Source organism: Galleria mellonella, unplaced genomic scaffold (assembly GCF_026898425.1).
Source record: "Galleria mellonella isolate WM207_F2 unplaced genomic scaffold, CSIRO_AGI_GalMel_v1 utg3070, whole genome shotgun sequence".
Classification (NCBI taxonomy): Eukaryota; Metazoa; Arthropoda; class Insecta; order Lepidoptera; family Pyralidae; genus Galleria; species Galleria mellonella.
Genome location: NW_026442069.1, coordinates 91,863 through 118,071, shown reverse-complemented (window position 1 = coordinate 118,071; position 26,209 = coordinate 91,863). Strand labels below are relative to the sequence as shown.

General features: G+C 36.0%; 1 protein-coding gene across 2 annotated transcripts in view; it reads right to left on the bottom strand.

Annotated features, from left to right (window-relative positions):
* LOC113519368 (GAS2-like protein pickled eggs) overlaps positions 1-26,209 on the bottom strand; it is a 195,721-nt gene that overhangs the window by 96,557 nt on the left and 72,955 nt on the right. Inside the window, exon 1 of one of the 2 annotated variants that reach the window (XM_052895735.1) lies at positions 8,511-8,714. The exons of the other annotated variant lie outside the window; for it this stretch is intronic. The gene's annotated coding sequence lies outside the window, so the exon portion shown is untranslated. Of the gene's footprint in view, positions 1-8,510; positions 8,715-26,209 lie in introns of those variants that run through there. 2 annotated transcript variants of the gene reach the window in all.

Sequence of the window (26,209 nt, the reverse complement as noted above, 5' to 3'; positions counted from 1 at the left end):
CGTTCTTACATTTATAGGCAACCACAGCATGCCTTGTGTTCGACAAACATTAAAATATAATTAAATTATTAAATGAGTAAAGATATAAATATAATATATATATATATATATATATATATATATATATATATATATATATATATATATATATATATATATATATATATTCATTATTGCACTAAAACATATAGTAATAACAATGTCAGCAAAGGCGAACTTATCTCTAAAAGAGATCTCTTCCAGTCAACCTTTGCATGGAGAGGAGTTTTACTAGGAGAGTTATTTTACTTTAAAAACACCGTGTAAAGCCGGGAAAAGTTGCTAGTTATAAATAACTATAGCACAACTGCATTATTGAAGAAAATAATTGTCACATTGTTATGTATCTCGTCTGTTAATGATACGCAATTAAAATGGAATTCGGACCGAGTGATTAACATCAAATTTATGAATTTCAGATGTGCCACGCGAGCGTGCAATTGTGAAAATCGTTGTAAATTACGAACAATTCTCATAATAGTTACATTTTCTTAATAATAGAAATTTATCTAACGCCGTTTATTAAAAGAATCAGTTTTTACTATTAAAAAATAACAAACAAGCTAATAGTCCACCTGATGGAAAGTATTTTTTTATTTAATGGGTGATAATGGAATGGTAACCCCACCCGCGCTATCGGTATACACCGGCGGGGCACCAGTGAGAGATGATAGGTGAGAATGAAGCAGGTCAGTTAACCCATCGTGACGAATTCAACAAGAATTTTTCACGATGGTGTCCAGGGGGAACCACGTGGAGGTCGACCTGATAGGGCATATTGCTAGCAATGGGGCTGTCAAACTCCATTGCTAACAATCCCTTTCCCCCCTGATGGAAAGTAGTGACCGTCATTTATAGACATGAAAACCACTATGATGATATCAGCCTTTAACAGTCCACTGCTGAATATAAGCCTTCCCCATGGGGGAGGGGGGAGGGGGTTACCAGTAGTTGCCACGCTTGGCAGACGGATTGGCAACCGCAGTTAGGCTTTAGAGATGTTCTAAGAGGGACGCTGCCGCCCTTCCCACGCCCTCCCTTAATCGCCTCTTATGACACCTACGGGAAAGGAAGCGTTGGCCTATTCTATGCCGGGTCTACACGGCGATTAAAAACACTATAGGTTTTTTTTCAATGACAATTTTTTTAATGAAATATCACTGTAATTTACGTTTGAGTTAAAGTGGTCTCTATTCAAATGGGGGAAAGGGATTGTTAGTAATGGAGACTGAGAATCCCATTGCTAGCAATATACCCAACCAGGTCGCCCTCCTCGCGGTTCCCCCTAGAAACTATCATGGTTAATTCCTGGTGAATTCATCATGATGGGCTAACTGGCCTGTTTACATTCTCATCTATCACCCATCACTGGTGCCCCGCCAGCGTATCCCGTTAGCGCAGGCGGGGTTACCATACCATTTTCACCCATCAAAAACAAAAAAAAACCCTCTTAACTGTTTATAAAATATATAAATTTTAATAAGTTTATAATTATCGAAGCGTAAAACAACATACTGTGTTATATATATATATATATATATATATCGATAACCTTTCGTTGTTTGTTGCTATGCGTTGATATTGATTCATTAACCATTAAAATTGGCAATTTACTAAAATTAATGATCTTATGAAAGACTAACTGTATCTCACATATACCAGTATATATTCGTATTTATTTATTTATTTAAATATTTATGCATAGCAAAATTCTATGTTGCCAATGGGTGTCGTTAAAAACGACAAAGAGAGGGCAAGAGATGGACAGCAACGTCCTTTTTAAAACATCTCTAAAGCCACTGTTAGCTGTTTGTCTGCCTTAAATAAATAAATAAATAAAATAAAATAAAAAAAATCTGATATTATTACAGATCAATATAATTTGTTAGCCGTGTGGTCCCTGCATAGAATAGGCCACCCCTTCCTTTCCCGTGGGTGGGTGTCGTAAGAGGCGATTAAGGAAGGGCGAGGGATGGGCAGCAGTGTCCCTCTTAAAACATCTTTAAAGTCTAACTGCTGTTGCCAATCCACCTGTCAAACATGGCGACTACTGGCAAAACCCCCAAAAGGCTTGTGTTCGGCAATAAACAGTTAAGAGCTATATTATGATGATGAAAATTCTATGTACATTTGACGGATTTAACACCGGACGGTGTTCTCTACCAGTCATTACCATACCATATTCACTCGGCGTCTCTACTCTCTGCTTTGACCTTCAATATAAAAACTAACACGGAGTTCTAAAACATTTGCACTCTGCGTTTATAAGAACAATACATCGTATTATAACCCGCTCATCCGTACATGTCGTACTTTTAATGAGTTTTCAGCTAAATGTCCTCAAATTGATATCTTCAATTCACGTCTGAATACCTTCAAAAGCATTTTACAATCAGCCATCAAGTCTCTTTGACATGTCCATATTTTTACGTATTTTTATTATTTGCATGTACTTCATTGTTATTTACCACATTCATATGCTTTCTTTATATAACTTTATAATTTAACATTGTTTGCCGACTGCTTTAACCATGCTGCGTGTACACCTGTCTGGGTCTCAATCTAGTTCAATCTATTATCTTCATATAAATGTTTATAACGTTATTGATTGTAACCTGTTGTGTATACCTTTAATAAATTTAAAAAAAAAAAGAATAAATAAATAAATAAAATTTATGAGGACACTTTTCATTTTCAAATATCGTTGACGTAAACGGTTACAAGTTCATTTACAAATAAATGCGACTTCATACAAAATGTATACATTTTACTCGGTGATTATATCGTGACGATAGAATCATGCCATGCCGGACCTTGCCAAGATAAATAAGACCGCCCAAATACCAAATGAGGTAATTATAGTCAAACTAAACCGCAATAGTCAGACAAGTGCAGTTTAATCATCTAGATTGTGGAACTTTAGTATTCGGGTAAACTGTGCGCCTGTTCACATAATTAATAACGTCTGTATTCACCGACTAACGACTGAATCCGAACAAATTACTATAAATACAATAATTTTATTGTTATTTTCCTTTCAGCCAGCATTACTCATTTTAGTTTTTAGTCCACAGTACATTTCTATAACTGTAATGTTTTCAATAAAGTGGCAATAAGACTAGAGTTGTAGTGTGGCATATTTTTTGAATTTTGAAAACTATTATAAAAAATGGTGAAATATCGATTACAGTTAATGAATTCAATTCGGTTTCACTTCACTGAATATAGCATATTCCTTATTAAAAGCGTGCACAGACGTGCAGAAGAGATGTTTTAAAAAACAATAAGTCTTAATAAGATCAATAGAAACCAACACAACATTTTTTTTTTATTTTACCTGTCTATCTGTCTTGATGTTTGTCCAACCGTTGCACATAAACCACAACACCAAATTGAATGCTGTTTCACAATTATGTTTCTGAAAGTGTAATTTATAATCAATGGGGTTACTCTAAAAAAATCCAATAAATCTATATTGACGTGGAGAGGTTTCACACTCTCGAATTGCAACGCTAGCGACATAATGATTCCTTATTGTTCTGATAGACGCATATTAGTGCAACTTGCCAATACAAACTATTTTTTTTTTTTGATAGGTGAAAATGGTATGGTAACCCCGCCTGCGCTAACGGGATACGCTGGCGGAGCACCAGTGAATGATGACAGATGAGAATGAAAACAGGCCAGTTAGCCCATCATGATGAATTCATCAGGAATTAACCATGATAGTTTCCAGGGACAACCGCGAGAAGGTCGACCTGGTTGGGTATATTGCTAGCAATAGGATTCTCAGTCTCCATTACTAACAATCCCTTTTTCCCCAATGCAAACCATTGTAAACCGATCCCAAATATAACCTAATTCCTAACTATTGTTTCGTAACTTCAGTATAAAATTGTCATTGTATTAGTATTGATATTAGATTCAAGAGTAAACCTGCTGATGTATGTTTTATTTTAATATGTTTTTTACAAGTAGTTTATTTATTGATTTTCTAAAATCTTTGTACTAAATTCGTTTACTTAAGTACCTCTGTCCCATTCGTGTTTCAACCGTGAAGTAGTTGTGTTTGCATGACTGTGTTTCGGTTTAAAACGTTGGATATGGCAGTGAGTTTACAGGGTACAGAGGAATAACACCCAAGTCCTCAGGAATGGCAACGCATGGGGGGTATCACGGGCGAAACAGTATACTCTGTTATGTCCGTGGCACTGCTCATGTTTATAGGCGACGGTTACCACTTTCCATCAGGTGGACCGTCAGCTTGTTTGCCGTTCTAAGTTGCATAAGAAAATCTTAAACAACGAGTACGAAGTAGTGGGCAAAAACCTATTTTATTTATAAAAATAACAAGAACATTTATTACAAACGTAACAGCGATAAGTCCAAATGTCATTAACTTTATTACAATACAGTATTCCATTGGAATTTAAGTAAACATACAACGCGAAACATAATGTTTGCTTAACCAAATGTCCTAGAAATATGCAAATAGTTTATGCATACATTCAATATAAGTTTTAGCCAACGGTTGTATTATTTTTAACCGATTTAGGAAAAAAGAATGTTCTCAATTCTGTTGTTTTTTTTTTTAATATTTGCTACCTCATAACTCCGTCAGTTTTAAACCGATTTGGAATATTATTTCTTTATCTGAAAGGATATACCATCATAACATTGAATGCCCAAAAATTATATAAAAGAACAAGTTCACTTTAAGTTGATCGTGTCTGGATACATTTTTAATGTCCATTGCAAGAAACAAAACATAGCTGTCAAATTTCTTTTTTCAACCATTTTTCCTTTAATTTTGTACATGAATTGTACCACCTTGATTTATTTCACCAATAAAAGAAAATCATGCAAAGAAGGGTTAAAAATTGCCCTCAGCAATAAGACCGCCTTACTGTACTTAAACAGCTGTATCGTTACATTTATTAGTTGTCTTGCTTATTCCCTATATTGTATAATTTATTTATAGCAAGGCAACAGATTACAAATTAATACATTAATAAAATAAATATTACATGAAACAGCATTAAATTTGCACTCCGACAACTGCTCTGCGCAACATTCGATATTATGTACATTAAAAGAATAAAGGCTACAAATTTAAAGTAACAAATTGTCAGCCTTAATGTAACATGCATATACTCATTAATTCATTAGTTCTATAAAAAAAAAATACCAAAATAAATTGAGTAGTTTAGTTTTTAGATAAAAATAACTTTGTCACAATTGAAGATGGTTTTTTTAACAGTCTATTATAAATCAAAAAGAATTATTTCCATTAGACATTAGCCATCCCAGCTTCTCAAAGTCGGGTAGTACTAAGCTCTTTTAGATGTAGTTCCGTACATGTTTCGGACACAAGTTCAGTGGTTGTCAAAACTTATAAATAGCGGCCGGCTGTCGGTCCCGTCGCCCGTTTTAGCACCGTCACATCTTAATACTTCCTTTTGAATACCAACCTCAAAATACCTTCTTCGATTCCACGGCACTTTCTTATCTATACATATATTATCTATGTCTATACTAATATTGTATATTTCAGCCGTTAACTGTCCACTGCTGGACATAAGCCTTCCCCATAAGGGGAGTTTTGCCATTAGTTGCCACACTTAACAAACGGGTTTTTTTTATGGATGAAAATGGTATGGTAACCCCGCCTGCGCTAACGGTATACGCTGGCGGAGCACCAGTGAAGGGTGATAGATGAAAATGAAAACAGGCCAGTTAGCCCATCATGATGAATTCATCAGGAATTAACCATGATAGTTTCCAGGGAGAACCGCAAGAAGGTCGACCTAGTTGGGTATATAGCAAGCTAGCAATGGGATTCTCAGTCTCCATTACTAACAATCCCTTTCCCCCCTAACAGGCGGGTTAGCAACCGCAGTTAAGCTTTTAGAGATGTTTTAAGAGGGACGCTGCTGCCCATCCCTAGCTCTCCCTTAGTTAGCTCTTACGACACCCAAGGGTAAGGGAAGGTGCGGACTGGACACCATACTGTTGATGTGCCAATCATCCCTCACGAGTGTCCTGCCTTTGTATACCGATAGAGTATATAATTTTAATTTTTTTTATACTACTTAGAATGGCAAACAAGCTGACGGTCCACCTGATGGAAAGTGGTAAACGTCGCCTATAGACATGAGCAGTGCCATGGACATAACCGAGTATACTGTTTCGCCCATGATAGCCCCCTTGCGTTGCCATTCCTGAGGACTCAGGTGTTACTCCTCTGTACCCAGTAAATCCACGCCATATCCCACCCTTCAAACCAAAACACAGCCATGCAAACAAAACTGCTTCACGGTTGAAACACGAACGGGACAGAGGTACCCAAGCAATCGACTTTTGTACAAATACTCCCTCTGATATATTATGTATAAATATATGTAACTACTACATATTCATATACATAATTACATATATATGTAATTAATATATATATATAAATGTTCAAGTGATAAAATCCGCAATAAAAATGTTACGTGCCAAATATTTAGTTTCAAATGCGTAATAAAATTTTATAGTAAATCATTAACGATTATAATATTTTATGGATGTCATTCAAATTACAATCTGTATGAATGTTTTACTATATTATACATTTTATATTTTAATATAGCCAATTTTAACTGTGGTTCTACTAGATCGATTAAGGTTGTAATCTGCTACAGAGATAGTCTAGATATGGATCTCAAACGAAAATAGAGAAGGTAGTAAATTTGTCTGAGTTTTTTTTTGTATATATGTAATTACTTCGACGATTCAGAACTGATTTTAATCATTCTTTTTGTATTGGATAACTTTCTTTATATAATACCATAATTCGAGTTTAAACTGTATTCGAAATACCATTTACAAGATTTTTCAGTCATCAAAATTTGTAGTCAAACTCAAAAAAACATGGTCCAAATATATATATATATATATATATATATATATATATATATATATAATATATATATATATATATATTTAAGCGTGCTTAAGTATTCTATTTAGTTTTTGTATCTGTGTTCTCTTTTTTTTAACCTTTTTATAAAATATATTTTTTTAATATACCCAATATTATGAAAAATATGCTTATAATATATTTTACATTTACAATTTTTTATTTAAATTATTTTTTAAACGTGTTTACATATTCTGTTTTGATTTCGTATCTTTACTCTCATATTTTTTCACACAATTAGTAAAATGTAAATTTTAAAATACCTAATATTGTTGAGAATATGTTTAATATACTTTACACTAACTGTATTTTAATCTTAAACTAACATATAAACTACCTCTTATTATGTTAATATGGGATATCACCTATTTGTGTATTTTTCGTTCAATTACATTCAGCCATTTAAACTTAATTGTGTAACAAACATACAAACATCCAAAATTTCACATTTACCTAATTGGAAGGATAGAATACACATTGAAATATAAGGCTTACCTCACATTTTGTGGGCAGAAGTTTATAATACACATTTAGCACGTTAATATGAGAAATACAAATTTGTATGTATGTGAAGGACATGGTCTCTGTTTACCATCATTTTTGATATTTCTCAATCAATGTTTTTTTTTTTCAATTTTTTGTCTATCTGTATTATTTATTCTGGTATCATACAAAAACTACTACACCGAATTGAATGCGGTTTTCACAGTTACATTCATGAGGCCTATCTTAAAATGTGGTTAATATTTTATTTCAATACGCCATCTATATATGGTGCAGGAAAACTATTTCTAAAATTAAGCGTACGAAGTTGCAAACAAAGACTCGTATTACATAATACCCGATAAATTCTTATTTACTTGTAAATTCGCGTTAAAATTACGGTTAGAATTAATTCATCTGAAATTCAAGTTAAAATATTTAAAGTCATTATTATTAATCATACTTTGAATTTACTAGACTTTATTTTATCCCAACTAATCAATAAATTACCCCAGTCACGTAGACAGGGTCGCGGTAAAAACTAATATCTGATTATAAAACAATAAATTACCTATTAGACAATTATACATTTTGTTTATAGGAATATTTCATTTTAAATTTAGGTATTTGATTGTCAATTCAGTATCTTTTTTTTTTTACGGATAAAAAGAAATTTTAAAATAAATTCACAGATAAAACATTATCTCGAGATAATAAAGTTCGGAATTATTGATACTGTTGTTCAACGTCACATCGATGTATTAATATTAATCTTTATACACAGATTAATATATTATCGAGCATTGATAATTTATTAATCTGTGTGATATTTTTATATTGAACCGGAACTATGGTAAAAAACGTTTTGTTTTTCTTAAAAAAAAATACCTACAATATTACACTCTAATAAGCTTTGTTACAAAAATATCGCTATTAATCATTTAATTAAAAAATAATAATATAAAACTAAATTATACTAATTAGAAATAAATAATTTATAACCAAAAAAACATTTAAAACAAACCTTAAAAGGGAGAAAGAGCTTGCCGGTCCAATAGATCACAGCACATACAAAATCTATCCAAAAAACACAACACTGTTTTTACTTTGTTTATAATTTCGATATAACCACGATAGCTACGCTTTTACCATCGACGTATTCGACGGCGCGAGACGTGTGAACAGATCGAGCGTCGCGTACAGACTGACGTGTGGTGCCGCCGCTGTGCGTCTACGCACGCGTCCTGCGATGCGCATACGCAGGGTGCGGTCAACGGTGGCAGGTAGCCTTGCTGGATGCAATTTCGAGATTTATTCATCTTAATTGTGCCTTTTTGTCGTTTCACAATGCCATTTGGGAGGCTGCTTAGAAGTTTGTACCGCCCTTGAAATACTTTAAAATCGTATGTCGTTAGAGATATGTATGTATGCATGCATTGTTATTATCTTGATTGTCGTAGCAATAAATATTATGTTTGAAAGCGGACTATGTATAATTTATTACTGATATTGATCTATTTATTTATTAAAACTTTAATGCACAGTGTAACTGTATGTACATTTGACATTCTTACCACTGGCTGGCGTTCTCTACCAATCAATTATTGGGCAAACAGAGACATAGGTAGACAGTGCACTCAATTAATAATAAATAATACTAAATATATTCATACATTATAAATATATAATCAGACGAAATGTATAATATAAATAAATCACTACACAGTATAAAACAAAGTCGCTGTCGCTCTCTGTCCGTCTCTATGTATGCTTAAATCTTTAAAACTACGCAATGGATTTTGAAGCGGGTTTTTTTTTTTAATACTCGATTGATTCAAGAGGAAGGTTTATATGTATAACACATGCATAATATTGTAGAGAAACAATGATAATTTTAAAGGTTTCTATCGTGATGTGATATAATGTGCACCCGTGCGAAGCCGGGGCGGGTCACTAGTATATTATATGATAAATAAATACATAAAATATTACTGTGATGACGATGCACCAGTTATTAATTAATTGTCTAAATAAAAAGTTTACTATATCAAATTATTAACTTTTTTTTTTTGATGGGTGAAAATGGTATGGTAACCCCGCCTGCGCTAACGAGATACGCTGGCGGAGCACCAGTGAAGGGTGATAGATGAGAATGAAAACAGGCCAGTTAGCCCATCATGGTGAATTCATCAGGAATTAATCATGATAGTTTCCAGGGGGAACCACGAGGAGGTCGACCTGGTTGGGTATATTGCTAGCAATGGGATTTTTAGTCTCCATTACTAACAATCCCTTTCCCCCTTATTAACTATATTAGAAGAGTAAAGATAACAATATCTGATTCAAACAAAGTAAGTAGTTTTTTAATGGATGATAATGGAATGGTAACCCCACCCGCGCTATCGATATACACCGGCGGGGCACCAGTGAAGGATGATAGGTGAGGATGAAGCAGGTCAGTTAGCCCATCGTGACGAATTCAACATGAATTGTTCACGATGGTTTCCAGGGGGAACCACGTGCAGGTCAACCTAATAAGGCATATTGCTAGCAATGGGGCTGTCAAACTCCATTGCTAACAATCCCTTTCCCCCTAAGAAGTAGATTGATTTTTAAACACTGGTCTGATAAGGGTACATCCCAGGTCAAGTGAAAGTGCGTTTCAGTATTGAATAGCCTGAACAGCGAAAGAATAAGAAACGAATCCAGTACAATAACCAGGCACGTGAAGTAGAAGATGGTTTTTTTTTTTATGGGTGAAAATGGATTGGTAACCCCGCCCGCGCTATTGGTATACGCCGACGAGGCACCAGTGGAAGATGATAGGTGAGAATGAATGCAGATCAGTTGGCCCACCATGATGAATTCGACAAGAATTAAACATGATGGTTTCCAGGGGAACCGCGTGGAGGTCAACCTGAGAGGGTATCTTGCCAGTAATGGAGCTATTAGACCCCATTACTAACAATCCCTTTCCCCCCAGTAGAAGAGGGTTTTTTTTTATAGGTGATAATGAAATAGTAACCCCACCCGCGCTATCGGTATACGCTGATAGGGCACCAGTGAAGGATGATAGATGACGATGAAACAGATCAATTAGCCCATCATGACGAATTCAACGAGAATTGTTCACGATGGTTTCCATGGGGAACCACGCGGAGGTTGACCTGATAGGGCATATTGCTAGCAATGGGACTGTCAAACTCCATTGCTAACAATCCCTTTCCCCCCAGTAGAATAGGGTTCCTGCATGGACAAAGACAACGATTGATAATCTTCACGTGAAATTGAAATTTAGACTTAATTATTGTATCATCAGATCAGGCTTTAACTTCAGGGAGGTTTATGTTCAGTAAGCCTCCCTCTTAGAGGGTTTTTCCAGTAGTTGCCATGTTTGGCAAGCGGATTGGCAACCGCAGTTAGGCTTCGGAAATGTTTAAAGAGGGACGCTGCTGCCCATCTCACGCCCTTCTTAGTCGCGGGAAAGGAACCGAATGCCATATTCTTGACATAACTCTGGTCTGGTTTGAGGTCTTGACTTTACCTAAACCTTACCCATTTTACCCATTATACCTCATACACACTCATCCAGTAGAATTATCAAATCCATTCAACATTTTTTTTTTTTTTTTATATAAATTACGTATAAACACCCGTACATACGTTGTAGCGCAATTAATTGATTTAATTATTATGTTAACATGACATAACTTTCTTCGGTAACGCATTAATCAACGCACCACCGCCGCTTCCTGGCTTCCCTTGCGCGCTACACCAACAATAACGTAATATTTCTCCATGTTATTGTCTTCGTAGACTCGGGGATAGTATCCCTTTATATAATAAAATCATTCATTTTCATTTTTATTTAAGAGTTTCCTCTTGTCGGTGCAACCAATCCATGTAATAAAATCATTAAATAATATAAAATTAAAATCTAGATACTTCTTTTAAATCACACAACGAATTTTGATGCAAGTTTCATTGTCTTTTTATATTTATTTTTACAATTTATATAATACTTAATTTATATCAGTGCGAAGCCAGGGTGGGTAGAGATATAATGGGAGTTAGTAGTAAAAAATAAGCATTTCTATGTATTTTTATATATATGTAGAAGGAGAAATATAAGGCAAAAAAGAAAGGGGAAGACTGTGGATTCCTTTATCCATCCCATATAGTTATACATGGGACAGATAAAGGAAACACTGTCATATCGTATAGGAAGATCAAAGATATGGCCTGAGACAGAGCTGGCTGGAAAAGAATGCATGAATTAGTTGCACCGACAAGAGGAAACTCTTAAATGAAAAGAAATATGAGAGAGACATACATGTATAAATCATTTGAATTACTTACAGCACACAAATAACAGCAGACAGGTATATACACAAAAAAAAAAAAGAAATAAAAAATACATATACAAAAAAAAAGGAAAATACACAAAAGAGGTAACATAATTTATCATATCGTGCGTGTGCCACAGTAATACAAAATGGTCACAACTCAGTCTATTGCTTTGCTCTCAAAAAAGAAAAATATTGATATTCTGTCAAATATAGTAATAATAACCTTACAGCCTAAATGGTCGCGTACAACGCGGTTTCAGAGATGTTTCCTCCCACGAACACTCAGGTTATGGAATGAGCTCCCTGCCGAGGTTTTCCCAAGAGACTACAGCATGGGGTTCTTCAAAAGGGGGTAAAGAGGTTTCTTCAGGATCGGCAACGCGCGCGTAATACCTCTGGTATTGCAGGCGTTCATAGGCTACGGTAACCGCTTACCATAAGGTGGGCCGTATGCTTGTTTGCCACCTCAGTGGTATAAAAAAAAATTGTTCAATATGACTTGTTTTATTTAAATTGTAATATTTTTTTTTAATTAAATAATTGATTCATTGATAAATTCAGTTGTGCTGTTTTACTTGAAACAGGCATCGGTTTTCAAGCAAATATAAAAAAAAACTTTACATTAATGTATAATTCTGTTGGTAGAAAACTCATAGCTTATTTCGAGTGCCACTATTCAACACACCGTGTGGTCCCGGCATAGAATAGACCAACTCTTCCTTTCCAGTGGTTGTTGTAAGTAGTAAATAAGAAAACTAAATGGTCGTGAGATAGGCAGCAGCGTCTCTCTTAAAACATCACCACATCCTGACTGCGGTTGCCAACTCGCCTGCCAAGCGTGGCACGTACTGGTAAAACCCCCTAATGGAGTTCAGCAGTGGACAGTTAAAGGCTGATATGATGGTGATGATGATGAAGGGTCAGTGACCATATCGTGATGAGTTCACATGGAAATAACACTTAACGTTCCCCATAAGGGGAATTTGCCTATACTTCCATCGTTAAGTTTCCTTAATCACCTTTTACGTTACCCACAGGAAAGGAGGGAAGACCTTTACCTATATATTGCTGATACTGTGCCACTAATAAATCAATAGAGTGGGCCATACTACGATTCTAGGAGGAAGAGATTGTTAGTAAGCGGACTACCAGCCCCATTAATAGCAATATACCCTGTTAGATCGACCTCCACGCGGTTCCCCTTGGAAACCATCGTACTGAATTCCAAATGTATTTTTTTTATGGGTGAAAATGGTATGATAACCCCGCCTGCGCTAACGGGATACGCTGACGGAGTACCAGTGAAGGGTGATAGATGAGAATGAAAACAGGCCAGTTAGCCCATCATGATGAATTCATCAGGAATTAACCATGATAGTTTCCAGGGAGAACCGCAAGGAGGTCGACCTGGATGGGTGTATTGCTAGCAATGGGATTCTCAGTCTCCATTACTAACAATCCCTTTCCCCCCTTCCAAATGTATTCATCACGAGGGGCTAACTGACCTGCTTTCTTATTCTCACCTATCATCCTTCACTAATACCCTTCCAGCGTATACTATTAGCGCAGGCGAAGTTGCCATTCCAATATCATCCATTAAAAAAACTACGATCCAATTTTCACCCATTGAAAGTAAGCTATCCCCGGGACTATAACGATAATGTGAACCCAACTGTTAGTGCGGTGTAATTATAACTGACAATAAACCGCTTTTACCCATTGTTATCGATTAGAAAACTGGATGGCTGTGCGAAAATCGAGTGAAAATCGAAATGCTTTTTATCAACAATGACAACACGATCGATTATTTATCTCCCATAGTATTTAACCTTCTTGCAAGAACATAAGAAGTTAAACTAAGGTCAATAAACTTTTTAAATATTTTTTTTTTATGAATGCAGGTTTCGACATTTTATTATCTGTTGTGAAGAGTCCGCAAGAAACTCAACAGTTACTCTTTTAAATCTCTGTCAACATTATGACTGTATTTATTTAAATGTACTATGTCTAAAATTACATGGTCGTTAATAGCCCGTGCATGATCCACTAACACCATGCACGTTTGTCATTCAAGTAATCGTTTAGTGTGAAACAGGTTTTTTTCAATACGTGTTTTTTTTTTATACAACTTAGAATGGCAAACAAGCTGACGGCCCACCTGATGGAAAGTGGTAACCGTCGCCTATAGACATGAGCAGTACCATGGATATAACAGTGTACTATTTCGCCCATGATACCCCCCATGCGGTGCCATTCCTCTGTACCCAGTAAATTCACGCCATATCGCACCCTTCAAACCGAAACATAGCCATGCAAACACAACTGCTTCACAGTTGAAACACGAATGGGACAGAGGTACCCAAGCAAACGACTTTTGTACAGACTTCCTCTGAATTAGTGGCAATTCTCAAATATGGATTAAAAATAATATAAAAACGATTGTACTCATATAAAATTAAAATATTCATATGTCCGTACATAAATTGTTTATTATATTTATGTAGCAGCCATGTTTAATGACTAATCGGTTGGGCGGGCGGAAAGCGGGCGCCACTGGGCGCACGCGACTTGTTCCACTACCACTACTAAGGTAACTCACTCGAATATCGCTACCAATTGTCATATAAACTATACTAGCGACTCTCCTCTTGCACGGACGCGATGTAGAAAAAAAAACCGGAAAAAAAGAAAAGACTGTTGTATGTGTGCTATTATGTATATATATATATATATATATATATATATATATATATATATATATATTATAATATTTGTGTAATTATTGTATTATTTATATTATAGTATATTTACTGTACTTGTTATTTTTCTTTTTACTTGGTAAATTGTAAATAAATAAATAAATAAAAGAAAAGAAAAAAAAGGAAAAAAGGAAAAATGTAGCTACATTGTCTTGTAAGTGAATAATAATATTGTTAATATAATGTCCATAGTACTGCTCATGTATATAGGCGACGGTTACCACTTTCCATCAGGTGGGTCGACAGCTTGTTTGCCATTCTAAGATACATAAAAAAAAGATGATTTTCTTAATACTTAATACCACTTGCTATTACTTAATAGTACTTGGTAATTAAAATTTCACAATGATTTTGTATGTCTCATAAAAACTGGTAGCTCGAATCTTTCCTCTTTAAAATATTCATCACTGTGAATGTTGAGTACAAATATAATTGGATTACAAATATAATTTTTAGAACTTATAATGCTATTGTTGTATTCTATTGTTAAAAGTTTTGTTTGTAATCTGTTGTTGTACCGCAAAAATAAATAAATAAATAAATAAGTATCGAGAACTGATAGTAGGGGCGCGTTCGTGTCTCACCAACACAAATTTATTTAACAACAATGACGTGTCGTGACATGCACTGCATGCTACGTCTGATTCAATTTTCAGGTGGATTTTCCACGATATTACGAATTAGCATACTTCTCTCATGCGTGATCACTTGTAATTGCCACAGATTTGTGTATAAATGGATAACGTAATTAAATTATATTTTTTTTACCTCTAAAACTTTCTAGAAAGAATCTATTTGACATAAAATATTGATACGATTTGTTGCAAACTTCCTACTTCTTTTATAGATTTTATTTTTATTTTATTTTTATACTTTTTTGTTTTTACAATTTTCTCGCTTTTGTCTCTTTCTTAGTCTGTTTCCCGTGGTTTTCTTTATTATAGTTATTTACCAATTTTTTTTTTTATACGACTCAGAATGGCAAACAAGCTGACGGCCCATCTGATGGAAAGTGGTAACCGTTGCCTATAGACATGAGCAGAATCATGGGCATAACAAAGTACACTGTTTCGCCCATGATACCCCCCATGCGTTGCCATTCCTGAGGACTCAAGTGTTATTCCTCTGTACCCAGTAAATTCACGCCATATCCCACCCTTCAAACCGAAACACAGCCATGCAAACACAACTGCTTCACGGTTGAAACACGAATGGGACAGAGGTAGACAAGCAAACGACTTTTGTACAAAGTCTCCCTCTGGTGTTTAATTGCAAAATACATTACTAGGTTTCTATATTTTATGGTAAAAAAAATATATAAAACACTGAGAGTTCTACCATGAAATGAAATTCCGAATTTTCGTGCTCAATTTCGTGTTTTGTTCGTACCGAAATCGGCCCAGTAAATGGAGCTTAACATTTTATTCGTCATAAATCCTACCGTAATAGGCGACGACTTTTGTACAACATCTCCCTCCGGTAAAGAAAGAAAGGTATTCTTAAAGGTATACTTTTTAAAAGACCAGCAACAGTATTTCCAAACCGATACGACAACATAACCTTCAAGAAAAGAGCGTATTCCTTTTTTAAAAGGCCTGCAGCGCACCTGCAATGTCGTTGGTGTTGTGGGTGACCATGGGCGGCGGTAGTCACTTACCATCAGGTGATCCGCATGCTCATTTGCCCCCTGTGTTGTAAAAAAAAAGGTAAAAAGTGGAAACGGTATTTTAAAAGAGTTATCTTTAACATCGAGGACATAATTACGTACGCTCATGACACCTAGTATGACATAGGCATTCGGAGTTCTAATTAGAAAGGCACGCTGGCAGATGTCCAGTGTCCAGGAACGGTTTACGTACCGCGCGCGGTGCATTCACTGCACCGGCCGACGACCCCGTTACGTTAAAAATTTTGTCCCAACTAATACCGGGTAACCGAAGCGATAAATGAAAAATTCATTATGACAATGTCTAAAATTCTACATTTAATTATAAATACTATATTAAATTAGGATAAGTGGGGGAAAAGGGATTGTTCCCACTTTTAGCAATACACCCAACTAGATCGACCTCCATACGGTTCCCCCTGGAAACTATCATGGTTAATTCCTGATAAATTTATCATGATTACCTAACTGCCTTGTTTACCTATCACCTCTCACTGGTGCCCCGACAGTATATACTGTTAAAGCAGACGGGGTTACCATTCCATTTTCACTAATAAAAAAAATATGTCGTTTTGTAAAATGTCGAAAATTTTTATTTTGCAATACTCATTACCGTGTGGTCCCGGCATAGATTAAGCCACCCCTTCCTTTCCCATGGGTATCGTAAGAGGCGACTAAGGGAACCTAATGGTCGAAAGATGGGCAGCCTATTGCCAATTTACCTGCCGAAATGAGGGGGGAAGGATTGTTAGTAATGCTGACTACCCATTACCAGCAATATACCCTACCAGGTCGACCTCTACGTGGTCCCCCCTGGAAACCATCATATTGAATCCCAGATGTATTAATCACAATGGGCTAACTGACCTGCCTATTCATTCTCACCTATCATCCTTCACTGGTGCCCTGCCAGCGTATACCGTTAGCGCAGCATGGAGTTGACATTCCATTATCATCCATTGAAAAAAACTAACGAAATGGTTCGGCTATTATTTATTTATTAAACTGTAATACACCTTTTTTTTCCGTGTGGAAAATCTTCAGCAAGACCGTCCCACCTGCCGGAGGGAGGGCAGCTGGGGTGTGTGGGATTCGTACCTACTAGAAACCACACGACGTACCTCGAGGCGCTTATGTTGGATCCCGGGTTCCCGTTTGTACGACTACCGAGTAAAACTGTAACTATAACGATCTGGTTCGGCTATTATTTATTTATTAAACTGTAATACACCTAGGAAATGTAAATCGTTAGTTAAGAAATAAATTCCTTCATAAGTTTACTTAATTGATTTTATGTCAAAACTTGGAGAATATAAAACAGTAATAGCATTAGGTATAAAATTAAATCTGAAAGCCTGAAGTGACTCCGTAATGGCTTTGTAAAATAGAGTAAAAAGGTTAATCTAAATTAATAGGGACGAGAGGTAATTGTTTTAGCAAATATTGATCTTAATATTTAGTATGATCACGACTGTATTCTCAAAGGAGGTAACGATATAAGACTTGAATTGTGATAAACGTAACACTTGAAATGCCCATATTTTGCAAAACAATTTTAATTACTTGAATTAAATTTAAATTCAATTAAAAATAAAAAAAACTACCGCCGTATAACTTAAGTACTTTAAGTATATGTGTGTGTATATATATATATATATATATATATATATATATATATATATATATATATATATATATATATATATATATATATATATATATATATATATATATATATATATATATATATATATATATGAGATTTAAAAAAACATGCATACAAACATTTAAAAGGCTGGCGCCACACACAAGCGACTCCTCTCGTGTTGCAGGTGTTCATGTGCGACGGTAGCAGCTTCCCATCGGTGGACGTGTGAGGACGTGTGAGGACATGCGGGATATATATATATACTATGTATATTAGTATAGTTTATTTCAATGAGTTGTTTAAGTACTTAAGTTATATGACGGTAGTTTATTTTTTTTAATTTAAATTTAATTCAAGTAATTTAAATTGTTAGGTGTCATCAAATGAATGAAAATTATTAATGTTTTCGTTCATTTGTCAACATTTAATAGTAATTCATAATTTAATTACATTTTATATATTTTTTAAACACAAAGCATGGTACAGTTGCTTCTAAATGTAATACCAGTTTCCCCTAATCCACTAGTGTATTGAAATACTTCGCTGTATCTTATATTGGTTATTCTAAATAATAAATAATCCTAATTATTCTGAATTCACAAAATGTAACGAAGTGTGCACAAATTCAGTACCACCAGTAATGAATCTCGTGATGACATGAAAGTAGAATATTCTGAGCGTAATCAAATTGGGTTAGAGAGGGTTCACTGCGCAATTGTATCGCTCAGAGGATTGTACCATGAAATGTTTTCCGAAATTTCGGGACGGAACGTAACACAAATTTGATATTAAAATTGCATAATACATATCGTTTATAAAAGTATAAGAAATGTTACAATATCGTTCCTTTGAACTTTTATGGTGGGATTTATGACGAATTAAAAGTTAAACCCCATTAACTAGGCCTATTTCGGTATGAACTAAAACATGAAATTGAATTCCAAAATTCTAAATTTCATTTTATGCTAGACCCACAGGTATTAATTTATCCTAATATATACTATGTATGTACAAAACATTTATATTCAAGTTATTTATTTATTTATTCATTAGTACATATATGTGTACATGACGGACTTAATGCTAAAAGCATTCTCTCCCAGTCAACCATAGATGGATAGATAGTTGGAGAGTATTACTGGAACGAAGGTTACGATCGTAATACGAATTTGATACTTAGCAATCTACTAATTATTTAAAATAATTGCAAACAGCGCTTAATAGGGGGAGAAGGGATTGTTAGTAATGCGGATTAGTAGCCCCATTGCTAGCACTATACCCTGTCACGTCGACCTCCTCGTGGATTCCACCTGGAAACCATCGTGATTGATTTATTGTTACATTCTCACGGTAGGCTAACTGACCTGCTTCATCCTCACCTATCATCCTTCACTGTTGCCCTGCCGGTGTATACCGATAGCGCAGGCGGGGTTACCATTCCATTATTATTCATTAAAAAGAACTAGTGCATAATCACCTGACAGGTTTATTGCTATCATTGGAACCAGTACTACCCAGTACTAACAAGACCCTTCCCCCGGGGGGAAAGGAATTGTTAGTAATGGAGACTGAGAATCCCAATGCTAGCAATATACCCAACCAGGTCGACCTCCTCGCGGTTCCCCCTGGAAACTATCATGGTTAATTCCTGATGAATTCATCATTTCACCATGATGGGCTAACTGGTCTGTTTTCATTTTCATCTACTGGTGCTCCGCCAGCGTATCCCGTTAGCGCAGGCGGGGTTACCATACCATTTTCACTCATCAAAAAAATAAATACCCTTCCCCCACTCACTCGCACATACATCTTGTAAATAAATAAATAAATACACACATTGGCCTTTTTGTTCCTTGTTTTCACCTGCGCTTACCGAATTTCGCTCACTACAAACGGATGCTAAAACAACTCGAAACTGACCTTTCATTTATTGTTCGTTTGACAGACGGATCTCCGATAAATGAATTCGCTAGATTAACTATAAAAGAAACGAAATCGTAAAGACACGATGATTGAATCATTCCCTTGCGACCAATCGATCATACAGTCATTTCGCGTAATGATCGCCCCGGGCGGGTGAAACACACGCCACTTGAGATGTCTTAATCACGAATTAATCCTTATGTAAAGGCCTGTTAATAAATATGAAAGTATTTGGGGGAAAGGGATTGCTAGTCATAGATAGATAGATAGATACTCTTTATTGTTTCCTCCAAAAGATTACAATAGTAAACTTATTATAAATATAAACAATTACAAGAAATAATCACAGTGAGAAAACAATGGGCTAACTTATCGCTAAGAGCGATCTCTTCCAGCCAACCTTTGGATGGAGAGGAGTAATTATAAACGAAATAATCATCATCATATCAGCTTTTAACCGTCCACTGCTGAATATAGGCCTGCCCAAAGGGGTTTTGCCAGTAGAGGCCACGCTTGGCTTATATATATATATATATATATATATATTCTTTATTACACTTATAAGTTACATGTAAAATAATGTATTTATAACTTATCTCTTACAGAGATCTCTTCCAGTCAACCCAATGCAGTGAGAAAGCATTTCATTAGCGGCCAGCTGAAGTGTTACAACTATTAATACATAGACAAATATATAGTTAAATAAAATATTAAAATATATAATAAAATATTACATAAATACATACACTATAAATACATATAATACCTACCTACTTACATAATAAATGTTAAAATAAATGAATATACTACTAACATTAGAAATTTAGTTTAATGATTTTAAGATTTGACAGTTTATTAATTAATAAAAAAATATTTTAACTACATTATACAGAAATTGCTAGACAGACAGATATATAATTTATTTGCATTACTAAAGCTACTATAATATCCATCCTTAATTCATACTAAAATAACAAAATGTATCATGTCATTTTACAAGAAAAACCAAATCGTAAACTCCCTACAAGTACGAAAAAAATGGTACCTATGAATAAAGCCACGGAACAGCTATTTGTGTACACGGATCGCCTTTTATAGTTTTAAACGGTTTCAAGTACAAAATGATGTCATATTCTGAATATTGGCAGAATACATACACCTTACGCGTCGCAACAGGGCAATGAATCATACCGCTAGCATGCCATGTCATGTCGTGTCACATCATGTACGGCGTGGACATGACGTCTTGTTTTTTTTTTTTAATTGATATAACAATTTTGAATTCCGCAAAAAGTTAATCACGTATAGAAGTGACAGAGTCACAAAAAATCAACTGTTAAATTCGTTCTTGACGGTTTTGGTCGCCATTTTTATTTTTAATGTGTAAATAGAAAAAAATCTAATCTGAAAACACGGAAAAATTCCAAGATATTAATAATACGTTGCAATCAGTGATATAGTTAATTCAATATTGATGTTTTACCCCCTATTTTCTATAAGCAATCTCTGATTTTGTATTTTTTTTTATACCACTGAGGTGGCAAACAAGCATACGGCCCACATGATGGTAAATGGTGGTGTGAACACCTAAAATACTAGTATTATGCGCGCGTTATGCGACAAAACCTTATCTGAGAAATCAGTTCAAGATACGGAAGGGCCGATATACCTGGAAAAGGTACAAGCCCTTTAGAATAAAAAAAACAATGGTCATTAATAGCTTAGCAGTGGGTCATGATAAAGAGTTTAAAAGAATATGGTTTACCCATGTTTTTTAATGGGTGATAACGAAATAGTTACCTCGCCTGCGTTTCCGGTATACACTGGCGGGGCACCAGCGAGGGATGTTAGGTGACGGTGAAATCAGGACAGTTAGCCCATCGTGACGAATTACACTAGAACTAACCATGATGATGATGGGCTATGCTCGGAGTCTCTTTGCGTGATAGAATCCGAAACGAGGATATCCGCAAGAGAACTAAAATAACCGACATAGCCCGAATTATCATTAGCAAGCTGAAGTGGGAATGGGCTGATCATTTAGCAGCTAAATTTTAGCTCGAAGAACCGACAACCCATGGGGAAGAAAGGTTCTTGAGTGGCGACCCCGCAAACTAGATGGTGTGACGAAGTGAAATGCATTGTAGCGAGTCAGTGGATGCAGGTGGCGGAGGACCGTTCTTTATGGCAGTCTATGGGGGAGACTGATGTCTGGCAGTGGACGGATAATGGCTGAAATAATAACCATGATGGTTTCCAGGAGAAACCGCGTGGAGGCCCACCTGATAGGGTATATTGCTAGCAATGGGTCAGTTAGACCCCATTACTAATATTTTCCCCCAATAGTTTTATATTATGCAAGCAACAATATTCCAAAGTATATTTTGTTTTATTGGTAGAAAATGGAATAGTAACCCCACCTGTGCTAACGGGATACGCTGGCGGGGCACCAGTGAAGGGTGATCGATGAGGATTAAAACAGGCCAGTTAGCCCATCATGATGAATTCATCAGGAATTACCATAATCGTGACAGTTTCCAGGGGGAACCGCGAGGAGGTCAACCTGGTTGGGTATTGCTAGCAATGGGATTCTCAATCTCCATTACTAACAATCCCTTTCCCCCCGCCAAAGTATATTAGTGAATTATGCAATAAATAAATTACAGTTTAGCATAGAATTAATTGCGTACAGCTTTATATAGTAGTATCGTATTAAAAATGTACAATTAATATATACTGTGACCCCTGATGCATTATATTGACCCCAGCTGTTCACTTGATATGAGTAATATTGCGTTTAAACATTGACCAACTTGGTTCAGTGCTAAAGCGTTAGCTTCCTTCTAAACGTCGACGATTCGAAATTTGAATTTTTACTAAATTGCCACAACACCAACAAATAAACCAATTGTATTAAAAATAATCATTTAAATCGGTTACAAAAAAAAACATTATACTATAATACTACTACATACATACATAAAGAAAAAAGTGAGGATGAAAAGATAGGTCAGTTAGTCCATAGAATTCAGCACGATGGTTTCCAGGGGGGACCACGTGGAGGTCGACTTGGCTGGGTATATTGCTAGCAATGGCGCCCTTAATCTCCATTATTAGCAATCCCCCAACCACGATGGATTAGAGGGCGCTTTGATAGGGTATATCACTAAAAATAAAGCTGGTAATTTCTTTCAAGGACAATTACTATTCAGATCATGCGAGCAAAGAATAGAATAGAATAGAAGCATTTATTGCCATACAATTACAATATAAAATATAAATAACATATACAAAAAGTGTCCCATACTCGGCAAAAGGAACCGGCTCAGCTGATGCTGTGAGTGTCCCAGCGCAATGTGAACAGCTGCACAGCGCTGGTTTTCAGCCAGTCCCTCTATTAACAAACAAAGTCATGCATATAGCTAATATCATCGTCATATCAGCTTTTAACTGTCCACTGTTAAACATAAACCCTCTTGGAGGGTTTTGCCAGTAGTTACCACGCTTGGCATGCGGATTGGCAACCGCAGTCAGGCTTTAGAGATATTTTAAAAGGGACACATACATACAGCTAATATAATTCGTTCAATTAATAACAGATAATAAAATAAAGAAGCAAATCGGCGGGCAACAGCTAGTTAAAAAATTCAATTATTTCGACATTCAATTTCTTGGAACTAAATACCCCAATATTGGAATATAAATTGCGCTTCATAAATTTGCATACGTATGAATAAATTAGCAAATACACGAGCTAATCGTAAAACTGAAGCTAAACACACTCCGTTCGACTGCTTTTGATGAAATAATACCCATTTGAATGGTCTAATTCTAATAAAATACCAGACGCGGTCAAAGGTCAAGCTTGTGTAGCGACGGACTCATGGCAAATAGGTTCACGCTTTCCATTCCTAAACGTTCTGCATGATATATTTGAACGAGTCTATTTGCTGACATTGCATATTTATCACGACATGTGTGGAGACTGGAACATAATCTTTGTAAGAATTATGAAGCTTTATACAAACAGTTTGAAGATTACCAGAGGGAGACTGAACAAAAGTCGATTGCTTGGCCACCTCTGTCCCATTCGTGTTTCTATCGTGAAGCAGTTGTGTTTGCATGGCTGTGTTTCGGTTTGAAGGGTGGGATATGGCGTGAATTTACAGGGTACAGAGGAATAACATCTGAGTCCTCAGGAATGGCAACGCATGGGGGGTATCATGGGCGAAACAGTATACTCTGTTATGTCCATGGTACTGCTCATGTCTATAGGCGACGGTTACCACTTTCTGGAAAATATGTTTAATTTAAACCCAAAGTGTTAAGACAGTATGATATGACATCAGGCAATTTGAGATCCAATTGAATCAAAAGGTCAGGCAAATATTTCACTTGGCATTTGCAGATTTCTATTCTGCATTATTTAACTATATCATCAATATAGATTCTCAGTATGTCTATTTTGTGTTTCATACTGTCTTGCACTTGAACTAACATTCTATTTAGGTAGTCACGCGATCCCGTTGTCCGTCTGTCTATTTCCAGGCAACTACTTAACTGTTTTATTGCATCGAACACACACTTCAATGAGAGGCTAATCCAGATTGTTTTATCAACTGTCATATAGATTTATTGGTAGCAGTTGAAACTCCAGATTATGGTATTATCAGTGAGAGAAAATAGATTTTATTATGCCACAAATCGTTGCCACCACATAGCTCCAAGAACTTGACGCGGAACCAATTCGTCAAATGAAACACCGCTGACAGTAAGACGCGGTTTCAGTCGCCTGTATCTCATTGGAAATTAGTTGTATATTTTATCATGTAGCCTGAGCAAATTCATTTGAATCTCATTTTATAATTGTCAGATATAAACTGTGATATTTATACAACTTTAGTCGATTGATGTTTGTAAATTAGATTTTTTAATATGCCACTGACTCACAGAAATGACGCTGATAAGAATTCCAAAAAATATATATGGTTTTAGTACTGCTGTCAAGCTGACGAGCTACCTGGTCGAAAGTGATATCTGCTTATAGATAAACACACATTTTAACCCTCATTGTACCTATCATACATAATTTCCTCTTCTTTTTTTTATACAACTTACAATGACAAACAAACTGACGGCCCACCTGATGGAAAGTGGTAACCGTCGCCTATAGACATGAGCAGTACCATGGACATAACAGAGTATACTGTTTCGCCCGTGATACCCCCCCATGTGTTGCCATTCCTGAGGACTCAGGTGTTATTACTCTGTACCCTGTAAACTCACGACATATCCCACCCTTCAAACCGAAACACAGCCATGCAAACACAACTGCTTCACGGTAGAAACACGAATGGGACAGAGGTACCCATGCAAACGACTTTTGTTCAAAGTCTCCCCCTGGTGACTAACTTCCTGAGAACTAAACACTTAATACTTCCGTAACTTTATCTACATGGGCCAACTGACTTGCTTTCATCCTCACTTCTTATCTGAGAGATGATAGATGTTAGGCGAAGTTGCCATTCCATTATCACCCGTTGAATACCTTTATCTGCACCCTTCATTTATTATTACATCAGTCATTAACTCTCCACTGCCGAACATAAGCCTTCCCCATAAAAGGAGTTTTGCTCAGTAGTTGTCATGCTTGGCAGGCGGGTTGACAACTCTTCATACCTGGTAGGAAAGAGATTTTTAGTAATGAGATCTAATAGCCTCATCGCTCATATACCCTCTCAGGTCGACTTCCACGCGGTTCCGCCTGGAAACCATCATGGTTAATTCTCACCTATCATCTTCCACTGGTACCCCGCCAGTGTATACCGGTAGCGCGGACGGGGTTAACATTCTATTTTTGACCATTTTTTTTAAATGGGTGATGGTAAAATAGTAACCCCACCCGCGCTATTGGCATACACCGGCGGATAGGATGATAGGTGAGGATGAAGCAGGTCAGTTAGCCCATCGTGACGAATTCGACAAGAATTAACCACGATGGTTTCCAGAAGGAACTACAAGGAGGTCGACCTAATAGGGCACATTGCTAGCAACGGGACTGTCAAAATCCATTGCTAACAATCTCTTCCCCCCACATTTGTGACCATAAAAAAATAAGAAAGCCTTCGTACCAAGACAACGTCATGATCGCTACAATATCAACAGCTGTTTACCTGCCACAAATACGTTTTATAAACATATTGATTTTATAATTTGATGATTTTACGATAAAACGACATCATAAACAGCACTTACCGACCTAGACCTAGTTGCGTTTACCGTGCAATAAATTTTATGAAAGCACAATACAGGGGCGTGGGTAGTGTGACCTATATCGCTGACCGTATGCGCAGGCGCACGTGCGCGGACCGCTTTATT